The sequence below is a fragment of the Ruditapes philippinarum genome, unplaced genomic scaffold, assembly GCF_026571515.1.
Source record: "Ruditapes philippinarum isolate M1 unplaced genomic scaffold, ASM2657151v2 ctg2875_1_1_1_1, whole genome shotgun sequence".
NCBI classification, from domain to species: Eukaryota; Metazoa; Mollusca; class Bivalvia; order Venerida; family Veneridae; genus Ruditapes; species Ruditapes philippinarum.
In genome coordinates this window covers 28,667-47,954 of record NW_026864669.1, presented here as the reverse complement: position 1 = coordinate 47,954, position 19,288 = coordinate 28,667, and the positions used below count along the sequence as shown (strand labels likewise).

Genomic DNA, 19,288 nt, shown 5'->3' with positions numbered 1-19,288 from the left:
TTGCACTACTTGTCTCTTGATTTATCATCATATCGTATCACCAAAATCTTGCGCTACCTTAAATTTGAATAATCGCCATCATGTATTACAGGCGCATAACACTACCTTTATGTTGAATTATCACAGACTTGTATAACCAGCATATTGTGATACATTCATTTTGAATTATCGCCATTTTGTATTACCAGCATCTTACATTACATTCATCTTAATTTATCATCGGCACGTATTAACAACATCTTGCGCTATCTTAATCTTGAATTATCATCATCTTATACTACCATCATATTGTGCTACCTTTGACCTTCATTTTGATTTATCACCTTGTATCACCAGCATCTTACACTAACTTAACTTTGAATAATCATCGACATATATTACGAACATATATCGCTACCTTAATTTTGAAAATTCACCATCTTGTATTACCTGCATATTGTGCTACCTTCATTTTAAATCACAATCTTGTATTACAAGCATCATACGTTTCCTTCATTCTGAATTATCATCAACTTATTTTGCCATCATCTGCTCTTCTTTATATCTTTAATTATAATCATCTTGTATCACCAACATCTTGCGCTACCATAATATTGAATTATCACCAAGTTGTATGACATGAAATTTTCTCTTTTTTTAATTATCATCATCTTTTTAACCAACATCTTGCGCTTCATTCATTTAGAACAATGATGTCAAAGTCAACACCTACATAGATTATTAATGTGTTGTTATTTTCTGCTTGAATGCTCTAAAGTATGACACTTGATTTCACAAGGTGTCATAAACTGTTGTAGTGGGTTATATTCGTGTATGAAATAAGATGAGAAAAGCGGTTAATTGTTGCTTTCATTTTGCTTTATTTTATGAAGAATTTCTTTCTTATTTTACAGGTGAATTGATTACATCATATAATAATTAATATTGAAATTAGACATAAGATATTTTTTTTTTTCAGAAATAAATTTTTTTCCTCACATCATATTAGATATTAAAACATACTTTTAACATACAGTTCGCTGGAGTCTCTTTAGCTATTTATTAACAAACTAGATGGATTTAACAATCTTACTTGTACTTACATTCTTTTAATGTTTACACAAGCCAAACAGAAACATGATATTCGCCGTAAAATAACTAGTATTCTTTATTCATTCATAGGTAATATCTAAAAATAGACCAATTGATATTGTTTTGCCTTAGAGTATGAGTTGTTGAATTTTCATTGGCTATCAGTCAAGCGTCTTCTTTAACCAAACCGCAGAACCTATAAAGTTGAAACTTCAGATTTAAACTATTTAAATGCAAGTAATGCAAAGAAGCAATTTATTGCACTGCATTCTTTCCGCAATAATGTTATAGTTTTTCTTAATCAAATGTGCATCTGTGATTTCATTTAAACATTTGAAATGAAAACATTTTAAACATGAACATTGTGCACAAGTTGATACCATTTGATTCAAACATCGTGAATGGATTAAAGGATATATTTACCGTAAGTTGTAATATATTGTGATACGTTTTTCATTAATATTCCTGTATCTGTTTACTGATGTGGTATTTCTCTTTGTACTGTTTTGTCACCTTTTGTTAGCAGAAATTATCTTTTTCATTAATCGCTGTTTACAGATTTCTTGATTTATTGGGATCTCTTTGCAAACATTTCTCATTGGTTTCCCCGTCACTTTCGGTTTCGACTTTTGAGTAGAAGCACAATATCATGAAGTAAGCGTTTATATGAAAGAAAAGTTATGCCCATCGGTATGTTCTGTTGGATGCTTAGGTGGAGCAATGTATCAAATCATGCATGCGTCAAAACACTTTTTGTTCAAACCTAGCGATGAAATGTAATACTGTAAAAACTGTAAATATATTTTATTTGACATACGAATATAAAACAGGTGTACTAGTGGATTTGTTACCGAAACTTGGTACCCATGTAGTTATCAATCTAAACAAAGATGGTTCCTTTCTTTATGTATATGGAGAAGCATCTGTTTTAATGTACGCTTTTTAACCAGTATAAAGTAGCAGACGATATATAACAATAGGAAGCAGAACCAAACCTTTCAAAACAAGTACAGACAGCATAACGCGTATAAACAATTATGGTTTTTATCCTTTTTATTTTAAAAACAGGGGGGAGGGTCTTTACGGGTGCAAACTTGATACTATTAAATATGTAGTTATTGTATCAATAAATGAAAGAAAACGTAACAATAACCAGTATATAGGTTTGACGGTGTACGTTAAGGCGAATCTGTATTTGTATGGTTATAATTCAAATCCGTTATCTATTCAATGGATAAGAGGGGCTACTGTTTACAAAAGGGTATCATTTAAAGAAAGAAAAAACAGAACAAAGCAAAAACATCATTATAGGCCTGGTAGTTTAATGTAACTCGACCATACTTAAAGGTATGCAACATATTCTATAATTGACCATTTAGAACACATTTGGAACATATCTCAAAGAGCAATTTTTGAACGGTCTGCCAATTAAACCACATTTTTACAGCTTTGGCGCAACAATTGAAGAATGAATGTATCAGTGTCATACATGATAATTCAAAAGCTAGTATGTAGCATGTAGCGAAGATACCTGTTTGTCATACATGATCAAGGACCCGTAATCCCATAAGTCTTTATGAGTCATTTACGATAACTAACATGCAATTAAGTTTTCATAACCTTTTAATTGAACATGAATTTTTTAATAAAAATGTCTGATTCATAATTATTATTTGCTTCAATACAATAGCACAGTTATCATTTCCAAAATTTAAAGATAATGAAAAACTAGAGGCAATTATTCAATACATGGTTTTACAAGCACCATAAATTATTCTCGTTTTATTTAGTTATCGCCATTGTTTTCTTATTTAAGGACACGAACATTATTTACATTTGAATCATACACATTTTAACGGACACGAATGTGTCATTTCAGGTGTTCGATGACAATCATCGTATTAACACATCTTGAAAATTCCAAAATTTATATTTAAATGTTGAATTATACAGCCTGTACATAGTTGGCGTAATAGATAAGTTTGCACACAGCTTAGTAGCGTTTATGGACTGTATAAACAAATTGAGACTACATCATTTTGAATTTTGTTTCTTCCAAAATCGCCCCGTGCATTCAATTAAGGATGTCATACTTCCAATTCTTGATGATGGTTTCGTAGGATTTTCTTTTCTATAAATGGTTTGTAAAAACACTATATTATTATTCACGCTTTTTAAAAATGACCATTTTTATGTTTACTTTTATGTCATTGTTCTAAATGGTAACAATGACATTTCATATGGTAAATGTATAGCAAAATTAAAGTTTAGCTTGTTCATGAAATTTCACTTTATGATTATCATACTTTAAAAAGTAAGGGAACTAACTCATCAAATTTGAAATATAACAAACATGAGTAATCATCATATACTCTGCCTTTAAACATCACTAACGTACAACTGACGCATTTGTACCGAGTGAAAGTAACAAAATACGTATAAGGGCTGAAATACTTTTCCTGAACTAAATAATTACAACTGTGGACGTTACATGACACAATGGCATTGTCTTTGCTATTATGAGTTTTTGTTATTGTTGTTTGCTTTGTATTTGTCTGCACATCTTGATCTGGATACGTTCCCTGATATGTCAGGAGTTCTTATTTGTTTTTTATTTAATCATTCCTACAGTCAATATACTATAACTTTTTCTTTGCTTAACGTAGTTTTTAAGACACATTATTCCATCATAAATGTTAATTCTAAATGGTTTGTGATTTCGCTTAACATTAATTTTTATATAGTTTGTTGATAATTACAGTTTTTTGTGTCAGTTATATTCAGATAACTTGTCTAAATTGTCGAATAATGGACAAGTTTGTTATTTAAGTGAATTATATATCAATCTGCCACGACATAGTTGTACCTAGAAGTTTGTTTCGTCTTGTACTCTTACTCTTAAAGGCACATTATGCCAGAAGTCCATTGCTTTTAAATTCTCTGTGTTTAATTATGTTTAAATATCGAATTAAGAGGATGTTTAATGTTTTAACTGAAAAAAAGCAGCACTGAACATGCATGCTTGGATAATTAAGGTAGCAAAATGTAAACAAAGAAGTATTTTGACTTCCAAATGAAGTACTTATTCACTATAGTTATACCAATTGCCAACAGAACTGAAGATGCAAAGATAGAACATGTATATTGCAAATGAGTATGTTTTGAGGGAACTGTTGTAACAAGATACCAAAATAAAAAATGTTTTTGAAAGATAAAATGAAATGATAACATATCTGAGTAATAATTTGCTTTAAAAGCTGCACTATCACTCATAAGTATGCTATGTAAAATTTATACCTATATTTACATGACACGAATTTTCTGTATTGTTACATCGTATATACTTGCTATTATTGTTTGTTCAGCTTTTCAAAATTTGAAGGAATTTAAAGTATCATCTGTGTATCAACTTTCCGGCTAGGAGGATTACTCTATCATTCGGCGTGCCAGGCAGGGGTCACTCTTGCTAAAGATAATTGAATGTTTGAAAGATAGGATTGCTGCATTTCAAATGAATTGTCACACATTTACTCTTAAATCGGCTATATAAAAGTCATATAAACCGGCTGTTTATCTTAACCTTCAAACACATAATGTTAAAATGCTGCGTCATTATTGACCAGTATAGCATAGTAATTAACACTTACTTACAGCATGCTTTCAATGTCTTTGTTCAGGAAAAAAATGAAAATAGGCTGACATTAAAGTTTGAAATTAAAAATAGCTTTAATACCTATAAAATTGCTGTTCATAAAGGAACATACACTTGAAGATTGAAAAAAAATCCCTTCAGTAATAAAGTTTCTTTGGTAAAATTTAACCATTTTCAAGGAATGATCGACATTTAAAGGGAAGATATTTATGGAAATAAGGATGTGAGTTCCTTATTTGTAAGTATATATGATGTGTCTTATGATAAGAACAACACATATTTGAAGATTAAAGTTAATTCATATAGAAATTAAAAAAAAATATGTTACAGTAAAATATTTTGATTTGTAATCAAAATCAGAATGCAGACGCCGATGGACAAACTTGCATATACTTTCTATAGTCGGGAGTAAAGTGGCTCACCGAAATCATATTTTAAATTTGACCGACTTTTTATACCTAATATGAGGGTACCTATATAGATCACAAATAATGGTTGTGGGCAATTTAAGATAGTTGTGGTTCTTTATTTTATTCTGTAAAAATTCCAAAAAGAGTTACGCTTCTTGAGCACTGCACTTCCTCTCATTTTGCTTGACCATTGAATGTATTGTTGCAAGTTGCATTGAATTTTAAACATTACTGTTTAAGTTATGCACCAGACAAGGCAAAGCAACAATGGACAATAACTCTAAAATACTGAAGATGGAGTTATGGTTATTGAACACAACGCGCCTTCTTTTTGCGCATTGCCATTGTCTGAAGTTTTATTGAATTACAACCATTAATTTTCAAGTAATGCACTGGACATTAAAAAGTTACAAATGGCAAAAACTCTTAAATGAGTAAAGAAAGAGTTAAAGTTTCTGTACACTGCGCTATCTCTTAATATATTGACCATTGTATGAAATTAAATTGAATTCCACTATTAGTCTTCAAGTTATGCTCCAGACAAAAAAAAAATCAATGGAAAAGTAAAAAAGGCAATAACTCTGTAATTACTTAAGAAAGAGTTATGGTTCTTGTGCACTGCACTTCCCCTTATTGCGCTTTGCAATTGTATGAAGTTGTTTTGAATTCCAACCAGTAGTCTTTATACTCTGGACAAGGAAAAGTAACAAAGGACAATAACTGTGTAATTAGTCAAGATCGAGTTATGATTATTGTGTACTGCACTTCCTATTAATGTGCTTGATTATTGTATGAAGTTTTATTGAATACCATTAGTCTTAAAGTTATGTTCCGGACAAAAGAAAACAGAAAAGTAACAAAGGGCAATAACTCTGTTATTACTATAAACAGAGTTATGATTCTATTGCACTGCACTTTCCCCTATTGTGCTTGACCATTGTATGAAGTTGTTTTGAATTCCAACCAGTAGTTTTCAAGTTATGTACCGGACAAGGAAAAGTAACAAAGGTTATAAACTATAGAATTAGTCAAGATGGAGTTATGGTTACTGTGCACTGCACTTCCTTTCAATGTGCTTGACCATTGTATGAAGTTGTATTGAATTCCAACCATTCAAGTTATGCTCCGGACAAGGAAAATGCAACGGAACGCTGGACCGACTGGCCGACCAACAGACTGACCGATCGACCAACCACCGGGTGACTATATACCAACAAAAATTCGTTTCGGGGGTATAATGATAAAAATATCTATAATGTGTTTGTCTTTGAAATTAATGCGTGGAGTATCTAGATTTTGAAAAGAAGGCAAATAAAATCAAAATATGTTTATTGTTGTTCTTATTGTTGTTGTTGTTTTTTGTTTTTTTATTTGATGTTTTTTTTCGTATGACACATTTCTTTCTATACTCTAAACGCAAAAATGTAATATTGGATACCAAATAAAGAAGTAAATACGGGACACTGTGTTTTTCTAAGTTATTTTAAATATGTATGTAATTTATGTTTAATGAGGGTTTATCTATGGTGGCTGATTTGTGCCATTCGTGTTTTCGACCCGCGACTCTGCCAAGTGAATAAGTTAAAATGATGAGGGAGAGGAGCGGGAAACACGCTGACAAATCGGAACACGGGACGAAAAGACGAGATTAAATTTTTATATGGTGGGGCCACGAAGCGGAATATCTATTGTTATAGGACGCTTATTAGCGTGCTGTTGTTCGCGACCCCTCCAAATTATTCTTAAATAGCTCGACTGTTCGTTCCCCGCCCCCGCTAATAAGCATGTTTTCTCATAAACGAAATACTGTAAAAAAAGTATAGAAATTGTGTTAGTTGCGGGCCTTTGTTGCCGAGTGGCTTAAACGTCAACTTCAAGTTTCTTGCCAATCGCCGCTGAGGGTTCAAATACCGTCAGGGACTTTTGATTAATTCATGTTAGGAGGCTTAGAACGTCGGTTGTTCTACTGAGTCGCTCCTTCATTAATTATTTTAGACACGGGTGAGGTCTTCCTCTACTAAGTCGGCGTGACTCACAATCCAACAAAAAAAATTATCGCCTAATTAGACATGAATAATATATCTACCAGTACCTAACTATGTATTGCATTTATATACAGCAAGACATAGACAATTGAAGTGATGTATTTGTTTTTATCAAAGCTGTTTAATGAAATAATAATTTATCTATATTTCAATTTGTAACATTAATTGTTCTACAAAACTACATAAATGTTAATTACTTAAATTTTACGTTTGAAAGATATAAAACAGGGAAAAATTTTGAACAAGTTTCAGTTAGGTATATTTTTAACATATCTTTTTCTGCTTTATTCTTGTAACCTGATTACCCCCTTTACATCACGACATACGTAGAAAAAAAACAAAACATTTCGTTGTCATTTTGCACTTTAGTAATAGAATTGCAAACAAAATAATGTTAAACATCAAATACCACTCTTTGTGCGCATTATCAAATGTAAAGAAGTGTTGAAATTTGATCACCTTGAAGCTTGATTTGAGAAAACAATGCCATATATGGATCAAACGTCACATTCCTACAATATTTCAAGTTTTTTTATTTTATTAAAAATAGAACTTTACCAAGCTTTTGTTTTAAGACTCAATTATTGACGGGAGGTTTCTCGGTAAGTTCCGTAATTTAGTATGATGTATGTTTCCAGTTTTTGATGATGTTAAATAGTTATCAATGCTTTAATCATTAAGTATGACAAAACGACGGAATTGTTGTAGCCATGTGCTTTTTCAGAATGACAGTAAGGTAAATGTGATGCAGGTCATTTTAAGAAGAACATACATTCAAATCCGTATGAGAAACTCTGGAGTTTGATAATTTCAGATAAAGGTTATTGAATATTCAAATGTCTCAGTCCATAAGATGTCTCAGGTCAATGATTGCCAAAACAATATAAGACTCATGAACACAGAAAACGATTGAGTCAACTAAGAAAGTCGCATTTTCCAGATGCACAGTAAAACCATATTGTTCAGAATGTCTCTAATCAAGTAGCACAGCTTTGAAATCATAATGATTAACGTATAAAGTTTGTAATTACTTACGGGTCGGGAACAAAGAATAACGTTTTTTGGAACGGTGGTTGCTCCCAGCTTTAGCAACATATGCCATTTGTAATTCAATCATAATAAATCGACAAAAAAACGTCATCTCGACGTTGAATCTTTCAATCCAAAAGTAAACCCGTCTTAAAAGGGACGATAATAGAACTAAATAGAACCTAGATACAGGCTGCATGACGCTTAACTGAAAATTATCATGAGCTTCCATTATTAATCCATTGTTTACCAGTAACACTAACAGACAACGGAAAACACGACGATAAGATCATTTTCTTACGTCAACGTATCAGATTCCTTTGAAGCCAACAATTAGCTTGTTTCAAAACAAACATCTCGAACTGAAATGTGAGGCAGTAAGATGCAGGCTGCATGACGCACAACTCAAACCATCGCGAGTTTCGAGCATTATTCCATTGTTTTCATGTTAACTTGATACATTGTCGTCTTTGTATAGTATTGACATGGACTTCATAAGTTTGCTCTTGAAGTGGCTCATTTATATTTTAGTTTTCTATTATATAGATATATAAGACATTAAAAAAACTCTACTCAATAACACTGTAAACTTTATAACATACACAGCACTAATAAACTTTCTCAAATATAAATATTGTCATATGTAACCCTTTCGATACAAAGCCAGATTATATACTTTTAAAAAAAATCTCTGTTCATGCAAAATATTATTAGAATTAAATATATGTATATATTCTAAAACCTTCCAGGGCACAAACAACGCTAACACACATCGACTTTGCCTGCATTCATTTTTCAAATAATATATAGAATTTGAAATTAAGAAGTATTAATGTAGTAAAAAAGTCAACAATATAGAGCATTTATAATCAATTTGCATTAGTGGTGCCCTGTGTAAGACTTGTTTCTATGAACAAGGTGTGTGAGTGTAATATGCTTGAAACAGGTGTATTAGATATATATAAACACCCCTTCGGGTCTTGTTACATCCGAAATCAATGTAAAAAATATTTCTTAAATTTACAATATTTATACCGCTCTAAGGCTAAGTGATTTCAAGGAGATTTACAAATACATGAATAGATAAATTACTACTGGAAGCAAATAATTGCCAGGTCAAAATATAAACCGTTCATCAAATTACTTGATTTAAATTTTAAGGGGATATTTCTCTTTGTAAATAAACATCTTATCTTTCAGGTGTGTGTTTCGTATTGTCGCCGTATAAGGAAAAGATTGTATCTTTATAAACGGGTTTCCGACAACTGGGTAAAAACTTATGACAAATATTTTAAACTTGCAAGATATCCTTCAAATAACTTGATGGTTTTATTTTTCTCTCTTCAGTCTGAATGAAAAGCACGCCATTACCTTAGTATATTGAACATGTTTTACTTTTGGCAATACACTCTCAATCATTTAAAATATTTAGGTCACACTTTGGTTTTGTTGTTGTTTTGTTTTTTTCATAAGTAATGCATAGTACTTGATTCTCAAAGCTATTTCTGTATAAATTGAACTTGTTAGATATCACAAAATTATATCAGAAGAAAATATTCTCTCTTCTAACAGGAGTTAGTTTATCTATTATTCTTATTGACTTTAATGTACAGTGAACGTCGACGATCCTTAAAGAAACAAGGTACAAATGAGTGACTTTATATATAAATTTTTCATTTTTCTAAATCCATAATACCAGTCAATAAAGTGAAACAAACTATATGTATCATTACGCCCATCCAATTGTAAACTAATACATGCCCTCCTGTTTAATGTATATGTTTACGATTTACAATTTCCACAGAAAGGACGAAGTGCTACTTAGCCATCGAGGTGAGTCATAGTCAATGGCAATTAGACCATGTATTGTAGATAAAATAATGATATATTATTACTTAGTAATTTTGATAAAAACATGTGAACAATCCATGAAATAGTATTTTTCATAAAGATTTCCATATTATATACAGGTTGTTTACAAATTTACTACTATAAATAATCTTTTTTACAGCTGTCGAAATCTTTGGTTGAGTGAAATAACTAATACTACAAGAAAACCCTCTTAAATAATAAGGTTTTCTCCAGATTTTTCATTTTTGTTTTGACCAATAAACAATAGAAATTAATTGAAGCAAATTACCCCGTTTGCTAATAGAAATGGAGGATAGAAATTTTCAATAGCATGTATTTTTAGTTATATTTGTAGAATATAAATTCACCTACATGAAGATAATCTCGGTTTAAGAATATTATATCACTTAAAGTTTTGACATACATATTTATACCTGGCTTAGTTTAATTTGTAAATAGGATATATCAAGTAGTAATTTACTTAACCAAGATCCCATTTATAGATTTTATTTTTTCGAAAACTTCACATTATACATGTATGTGGAGTTAGAAATGTAGCTGAAGTACTAGTATACAATAGTGCAGGAATCATTGTATTTTACCATTTTAGCTCATGTTACCTTACTGCGGTAAATTTATTTTCCCTGTAATAGAAAATGGAAAATAAACCTTTTTCATTTTATTTTGAAGATCATGCAAAGGGTATCGCCAGATTGTCATTATCACCACCATAGCAATCAATATGTTTTATTTCCTTCATAATCATCAGTATAATCATCATGAGCATCTTCATCGTTATCAATGCAATCAAAATATCATCATCGTCAACAAACTTTATTTTGCAATTATTAAGATGACAATCATTATTTTAAGGATAAAATCATGCTCAACGTTATGATCATCACGATCAAGAACATCATCTTAATCAAAAAATGGGTTATGTTTATTATAGGATTTCCACAAAGGTAGAAATTGCTTAAAACATAAAATTTGAAATAAATTAGCTTTTGCAATTAAAACAATAATATATACAAAGGAATTAAACTTTGGAATCATTTGAAAATCATATCTTTGTGAGATATTTAGTTTGATAAGAGCGAAAATCGTGACGACAATGCTTTTCAATTTGGGTCAATTTTTCACATTTAGACTAATCATTCTAGAAGAATATAGTAAGCAAATGGTGTAACATTTTGATTTTGGCCTAGACCTTCATCAAATGAAAATTAAATTCCGAGCAATATAAGTTGGGTGTCTTCAGTGAATGCTTGGTATTCAGTGACAGTATGGGTACGCTAAAGTAGGGAAGTTAACCAGTAGTTGTGCCACGAGACTTATCTATATAAAGACAGTGCGACTATGACTATAGACAAAGACGCTGCCTATCTATTTTCAAGGAATGGTCTAAATTTAAAGGGAATACTGTTCTAGAAATATCGATGTGAGTTCCTTTCATGTAATCACATATGATGTGGCTGATATTATGAAAAACATATAGTTGAAGTTAACGTAAATTCCTATAGAAATAAAAGAAAACGAATAACAGTTAAAGATTCGATTGAACAATGTGCGTTTGACACCACACAGTGGTGTTACAGCGCATAAAACTATAACGGATCGATTTCATGATCAATTACAATGAACATGACCCGAACCGTCTTGAATTCGAGCAATACCTTCACAATTTACAGCCAAACGCTCTACAAACTGAGCTTAAATGTAATTAACTTGTAGCATCATTGACTAACATATTTGATGTGTTTTTCTACAGTCTCTACAGAAATATTTAACATGATTTAGTTAGAATGGGTGACATGTGATCTGTCCGTTGCTAAAGACGCACATATTTGTAAGGGAATAACGAAGTACACACATTTTCACGTTTTTGAAAGAGGTTAAGTTACAAAACTCAAACGCATCATAAATAACCATTTTCAATATCCAATTAAATGTTCCAAAATGAGTTAAGAATAAATGCTAACCAAAAAAGCAACGTAAAGAAATATGGTTCAGGTAATTTGTAATTCAGAAATAATAGCAGGACATATCAATTAAAAGCTTTTGAGAAATCAAAATACAATCGTTCCTGTGGTACAATAGGCCTTTAAAGTCATTCGCAGGAATGAAAAATAATTTGCGATAGCGTGTATAATCAAAACCTTCAGTCTGGGTTACTGCTCATCATTATTACAAATCCTTCCGTGAAATCTATTTTAACTATACAGGACCTTACAGTTACATGATAACATTGTTGTTAAAAACACAAAATATAACTCTATATGCCAACACTATAAAGTGTTAAGAATTGAGTACCTCTCAAGCCGGTGCTAGGGGGCGTGAGGGATGTTGCACTTATTCATTATCCCTCATAAACAGACTTAATCAAACCGAGTCTGCAGTTCTTATGTTATTTTGTTGTGATTAATGCTTCCGATGGATCACTTTGTTTTCAGAATTTGCTATATACAATAACGAATTCACAGAACGATTGTTGACGTGATATGAATATTGGTACCTCATTTCACATATAAGAAGTAGGTCAAATTTTAAAATAAGTTTTCGATGCGTTCTTATCTCTCAACTATACTATAAGTTGTGTAGTGTTACGATCCAGCTATAATACCAGACCCCTTTAATGTCCCTAAAAATAGGGTAACGTGCGAAAGACTTGGTAACCAATAATCGGGTGTGACAGTAAGGAACGATACTGTATTCACAAACAATGAAATGATCAGAATTATAACAATGTTCTATATAAAATAGAAATTGTTAGGGTTAGAGGGACTGATGATACTTGTTTTGGATGGCTGTCAAAACCTATAAATGTATTAAGCTGCAAAACACTAGTACTATTATAACATCTCTGAATAATGGGCTAATATGTATAACTGTCTGGCTACGACGCTAAAATTAAGTGTCAAGTGTTTTCATACACAAATTATCGAAACTTGGAGAACGCTATGCAAGGTAGATTTAATTAAAATTTCAAGAAAATGTAAATTTGTTATACATGTACTTGTGTTTAAGATATAGTTGTGGCGGCGTTCCCCAGTCAGCCAATTTAGCGTTGAAATGGACCGTCTTATCATGAAACAGATTATTTTTCTTTCCATTTTCATGTAAACAGCAATACAGATTAAAACAAATACGTTTCAAGTAGATATAATGTAAAGAATCGAAAAAAGATTGAATCAAATTGAAACGTTAGTTAATAAAGAAAATAGGATATGTGTTCCTGGAGATAGAGTGATTTACCGAATACCTCCGAAAGAGATAGTTCTATTTTTTACCAGGCGTGACTGTAATTCACTTGATAATAATTCCTCACTTCTGGAGGTATGCCAGTTTAAGAAAAAACTTGAGTCACAGACAAGAAAGACTGTTCACAGTTTACTTATTTTAATAAGTCTTAAACTGTCAAATATGTCATAAATTCAAAATGTCAAATATTCAAATAACAGTATGGTAAACAACATCACTGTATATAATTCAGCCCTTAATCTCCTATAGTTATATCTTATAGACTTCACATTAATTAAGTACAAAGTTTAGTCGAGTCAATGTGAAATAAAAACTACAAAGTCATTTTCAACCATAATTGTTTAAATGCAAAATAATAATCTAAAGTCTATGTTTTGTTATTTAAATTTGTCGTTCAGAAGAAAACGACAATTATGTAGTCTAACCGAAAGTAAAATGAAATCTGTTTTCAGGCCTATTTATACAAATTCTGAGTATACAAGTGAGATTATATCATTATTACAAAAACTGCCCTCGTGCCGGCGTACATTAACGTCCACATTCAGATTTTGGTTAAAGAGGGTTTTTTTCTTTTGTGTGAATAAAAATTTTTACAGTAAATTTATTTATTTTGATACGGATTTACTTTTAACTTTTAAATTATATGACCTTATAAATAAGGAACCCACATCCATGCTCCCAGAATGATCTATTATTTGAATTTAATACAATCCTTGGAATCTTTATATTTAAAGTAGTACATCCCTTATGGGCACTTGGACACTAATATGCTAAAAGAACACCTGTTTGTGCTAATTTGAAACAAAATTCACCGTATGATTTATGAGTTATAGACATTTTTCTGAACTAAAAATTTGCTATTAGAACGGCTCTTTTTTAGAAATGAGGAAACTTTAAATAATCTTTAAGATCATCATTAAAAAATGTTTTCCTATTGACCACTGTTATAAAACATAAAAATAACATTCAGCTAATAAATTACACAAGCAAAATGATTGTTTCTACTAAACATGATTTTGATATGTATAAAAATGTCACCCTACCCAACCAATTTTAAACACATATTTGATCATTTCCCTATTTAAAAAGCCATATTCAAAGTATTCCTAAAATTTACCATAATGAGGGGGTGTTATAATCCTTCACAATTAATCTGTGTCTCTATTCGTTCTCGTCCTTTGATCTATACTAAATGATGTGACTCAGAAGATATCCATTACATATCTCTAGAATAAATATAAAATTTATTTGCCTATTTCAACGGAATTCAGAGCTTTTAATGAGGTAATGATGAAATAGTTTTTTTATGATCTTTGCCACTCAAGATATCATGCGTTTCTGAGGCTACAGTCGACTTCGCACGAGTAGAATAAAAGTTTTAGTTTTAAAAAGAAAGCCTTATATAAAATAACATAGTTTTTTTGCAAAGAAAATGGGGATAATGATCTAAATTTTTGCTTGACGTTCATTTTGTTTCAGTAGCTTTATGAAATTAAGACTTACAACGCAAATCGGTCGAGGTGATATTTATAAAAAGGTCTTGTTTATTATAGTGTCACCCCTACTGAAAGGGCCAGCTATTTCTGACTTATGAGACACCTTTTGCTTGCATACCATGTACCTCCCAACTCCTACCACTATGCCAGGCGCCAGGCGGATAGAAATCGATAACCATTCATTTTAACTACCTCGCGGCTCACAAAGCAGCCATTTCGGAACGAGTCCCACGAGAAACATTCATCCTTGAATTAACGCTCGCCGTCGGGCTCGAACCTTCGACCTCCCGATCCGAAGGCGGACGCCTTAACAACTAGGCCAACGGTACCGGTTTATATTTTAACAGCGTTTAGAATTCACACTCAGGAATAGAAGCACCTCCTAGGCTTCAGTCACTTGCCTCGCATCACTTAACGTTTTATTTTCACAAAGTCTTTTGTTTTTTATGTAATACATTTTTTCAGCTAACCTAGGATTACAGTATGTGGTGAAAAAACAAGTTACTCTATATCAATCATAAAATTTCAGAAATAAATGAATGAATGAATGAATTAATGAATTAATTAATGAGTGAGTGAATGAGAGTGTAAGTGAGTGAATGAATGAATGAATCAATCAATCAATCAATGCATGTATGAACGAACGAACGAACGGACGAACGAACGAACGAACGAACGAACGAACGAACGAACGAACGAACGAACGAACGAACGAACGAACGAATGAATGAATGAATGAATGAATGAATGAATGAATGAATGAATGAATGAAAGGGCAATTTTTTTAAATATATTAAGCAAGAATGCAAACGGAAATACACTTTTTTTATTTAAGCGGCTCTCAATAATTGCATCTTCCTTATTGATATTTGCTCTCATTAAGGAATGTGTCACGCGTACTTTAATGTCATATCACAAAAAGCGTTGAAACTGTAATTATAATTAGTTTACAAGCATAGATAAATATAAAATACAGACAAATCGATATTGCCATGTGCAATTTTATTTCTTTTAATGCAACTTCTAATGAGCCCTAGCTTTGCTTTAACGGTTACATTTACAGTTAATGAGATTTCAATCTGCTGACTCGGTAATAAGATAATCCCGTATTTCAAGAAGGGGTCGTAACAAACGTTAAGCATACAAGTTTTTTTATATTCCGTCGCTGTATTCACCAATTTAAAACCTCCTAAAATTACTTCAAATGAGCCAACTGTCTACGTGTTTCAGTAATCACAACCAAATACAAAAGGTAAAATAACCATTAACTGATAAATATGACAGGTGATTTAATTATTGTTTTGAACATGCAAATAACTTCACGCAATTTAATTAAAAATATTTTTATCCCGCTCGCTTTGAATATCTTTCAAAATAATATTAAAGCAGAGTATTTATGTCTCTTTTGAAAACAAATCATTTAATATTTATAATTAACAATTATGAGGTGTTATTTTGTGTAAACCTATCTCTCTCTCTCTCTCTCTCTCAACATATTATGAAAGTTCCCTACAGTTTGCAATATATTGTGTTAATCTGTCAAAAATGTGCATAGCTATAAATTTGGAATTAAATGTTGTTGCATTTGAAAAGTATGAATGATGAAACTTAGTTCAAAAGCAATAAAAAAGAAAATACATGAATATAAATAGTCGCGCAAAAGTTAAAACTATTAAAAGACAAATTGAAACCTTTTGTTCTAAACTCCGAAAAAGATCGAAAAACAGGAAAGTGTAACGTACTCTACGTAGCTTAAATTATATAATATTTACAATATCAACGCAATGGTGTACGTTTTAAAAAAAATGTTACAAAACTTTACTGAAAATTTATATCAACCCTGTCATGTGACTGATTGGAAGCATCACATTGATGGTGTTGGCGTGTTTGCTTGCTTGTTTACTTACTTCATTGGTTCGTTGATGGGTTGATTTGTTTATTGATAAGTACGATTCGTGTATGCTTGCCAGTTAGATAATGTGAGTTTAATTTAATTCACAAATGCTCAAGTAATATTATTATTATTGAATATGACATGCCACTTTTATTATATTCAGTTCAGGATCTCAAACAAATGCTTGATATTTCTAACAAGTACTCAAAATCATGGCGGTATAGTAATAACGCTGATAAATGTGCTGTAGTCGTCTTTAATGAGCGGGATACTGTAAGTTCAAATAACAGGACGTTTTATCTTGGTTATAGTGTTGTAAGTGAAACTAACTTTTATGTTCATTTTTTTGGTGAAAACTGATCATTTTCTGACGAATTAAGAAGAGAAGCCGTTGATAGTGCTTGTTACAAGTTGAAAATATAGTCAATAGTGGGATGTCGCCACAAGGTTTGAATCCCATATCATTCGACAACTATTCCAAAAGCTTTATAAGGCTGTGAGATATGGTCCTCATTGACTGCAACAGATATACTACGTCTTGAGCAATCTCATCGTTTTTGTGTTAAACATATGTAATCCTTATCAATTAGAACGTAAACTGATTTCGCATTGAGTGCGTTAGATATGATAACCCTAGAGCCTTTCATCGAACTGAGGAAGTTACAAATCCTAGGTCAGCTATGTAGATTACCAAATACATTCTTGGCGAAGCAGATATTCAACAATAGACTGTTTCACTTCTTTAATTTTGATAAACAAGGGTATATTCCTGACATTTATTGTATTCTTTTGAAATACGCGTTCAGTGAACTTATAAACTCATATGTTAAAGACGGTAGTTTCCAACAAAATCTTCATGCAAACGAATATTATATGAATATGTATTCAAACCAAACACAGAAGACTTGGTTAGAGCAGTTACAGCGCAGTTTCAAGTGGTTACATCAATATTACTAATGGTTGATAACCCTTGCACATTATTGAGTATGTCTAGGAATAACCCTCGATTACTCTCCCTTTGCAAAAACATTTGTGTAATAATATCTGTCTATTTTTTGTTGCATATTCTGGCATATTATTTCATATGTGCATGGAATCTAAAGTCATTTTATCTATAACTAGTTTCTTACAATAGCGTTTGAACTTACAACTTAAATAACAAGGACGAAATGACGTCATCCTAAGCATTTTTCCCTTCTAAAACGATGTTTATACATAAAATGCGCTAAAATGACGTTGTTGTTTGGCACGCGGCTCATCTGACATCCCCATGCCAGATGAAATTTCCGACATGGGTGAAACTCGTGGAAACGCCAGTCTGCTATCATGCAAGAATACATTAAATGGCGCTTTGTCTTTAAAAATATATCTGAAAATGTGACAAATGTAATTGTTTATAAGCACAGACTTTGTGCAACATCAAATATGCTACTGTCCTAAGAATCTAGACACGCGTAAAATATGGGGACCGGTTATTGAAAATCTTGGGTACAGCAGATACATTTCATTTATACAGTTGTTACCGTTGTTACAAACTTTTAAATATTCTAAACTTGTGAAGCTAGTGTGTGAATTGTTTTAACCTTAATACAAACATGTACATGAATTATGGAGCGTGAAATTAGTGCATATAACTGATAGAATTGAATTAAATTATTGATCTGTATTTATATTCTTGCAAATAGCTTTCTCAAGTGTTTTCTTGTCATCTCTTATTGTAAATAGCTATTGATAAGATTAATGGTACAGAGAAAAAGTAAGTTATTTAACGTGTGGCCATTTTGCAGACTTAATTCCTGTAATGTATCTTAAATTCGTTTTGAACAAGATCATTTAACTAAAGATCAGCCTGTACCCTTGATTATTATAATAGTGGACTAAACTTTTTTTTACTTATTATTAATTTGGATTGAATTATTTACATGGTAAAACACTAACTCAAGCTAAATAATCGAATGGTTTATATAGTAATGTTTGATCATGCATTACTTATAGAAGTAAAATTGTATGTTGTTTGTACATATGTATATATAGTTGATATGACAATGCATTTAATTGTAAATTTGTTTTGCTCTCCAAATATGTAGGAAATAAAATTATCTATCTATCAGCGACTATCGTTTCATAAAAAGGACAATAAGCAACTTTGATACCAAACAACTTCAAATTGCATACCTTCAATATAATACATTCCTCTTAAACGTTCATAGTACTTACGACCACTCTTCAAATACAAAATCAGTACAAAACTTGAATTGCTTCCCCTTAATACGGACCTAGCAAAGACTTTCGGAAAAGCGGTGAAATAGTAAACAATACGATAAACATTACAACATATTATTAAATTACAATTTAAACATAACACGAATTATGCGTCTCGGTAATCTTGGCCAAATACAAAAGATAGATTTGTTTATCTGATCAAGTTGACAGGTAATCAATGGACCAATTGAACGCGTGAAAAACATCGTCACTTTATTTTTATATTTTACTTCCGCTTTGAATGTTTTTTTCATCATGAACAGAACATACGTTTTACTTTAGACTTTAGTCGGTATATTTTGAAACGCAACGATCTA

General features: G+C 31.4%; 1 long non-coding RNA gene across 1 annotated transcript in view; it reads left to right on the top strand.

The window, feature by feature from the left end:
• The first annotated feature begins 1,275 nt into the window (after positions 1 to 1,275).
• The window catches only part of LOC132726434 (uncharacterized), a 39,606-nt gene continuing 21,593 nt past the window's right edge, over positions 1,276 to 19,288 (top strand). The window contains exon 1 of the long non-coding RNA XR_009625194.1: positions 1,276 to 1,495. This is a non-coding gene — a long non-coding RNA (uncharacterized LOC132726434). The remainder of the gene's footprint in view (positions 1,496 to 19,288) is intronic.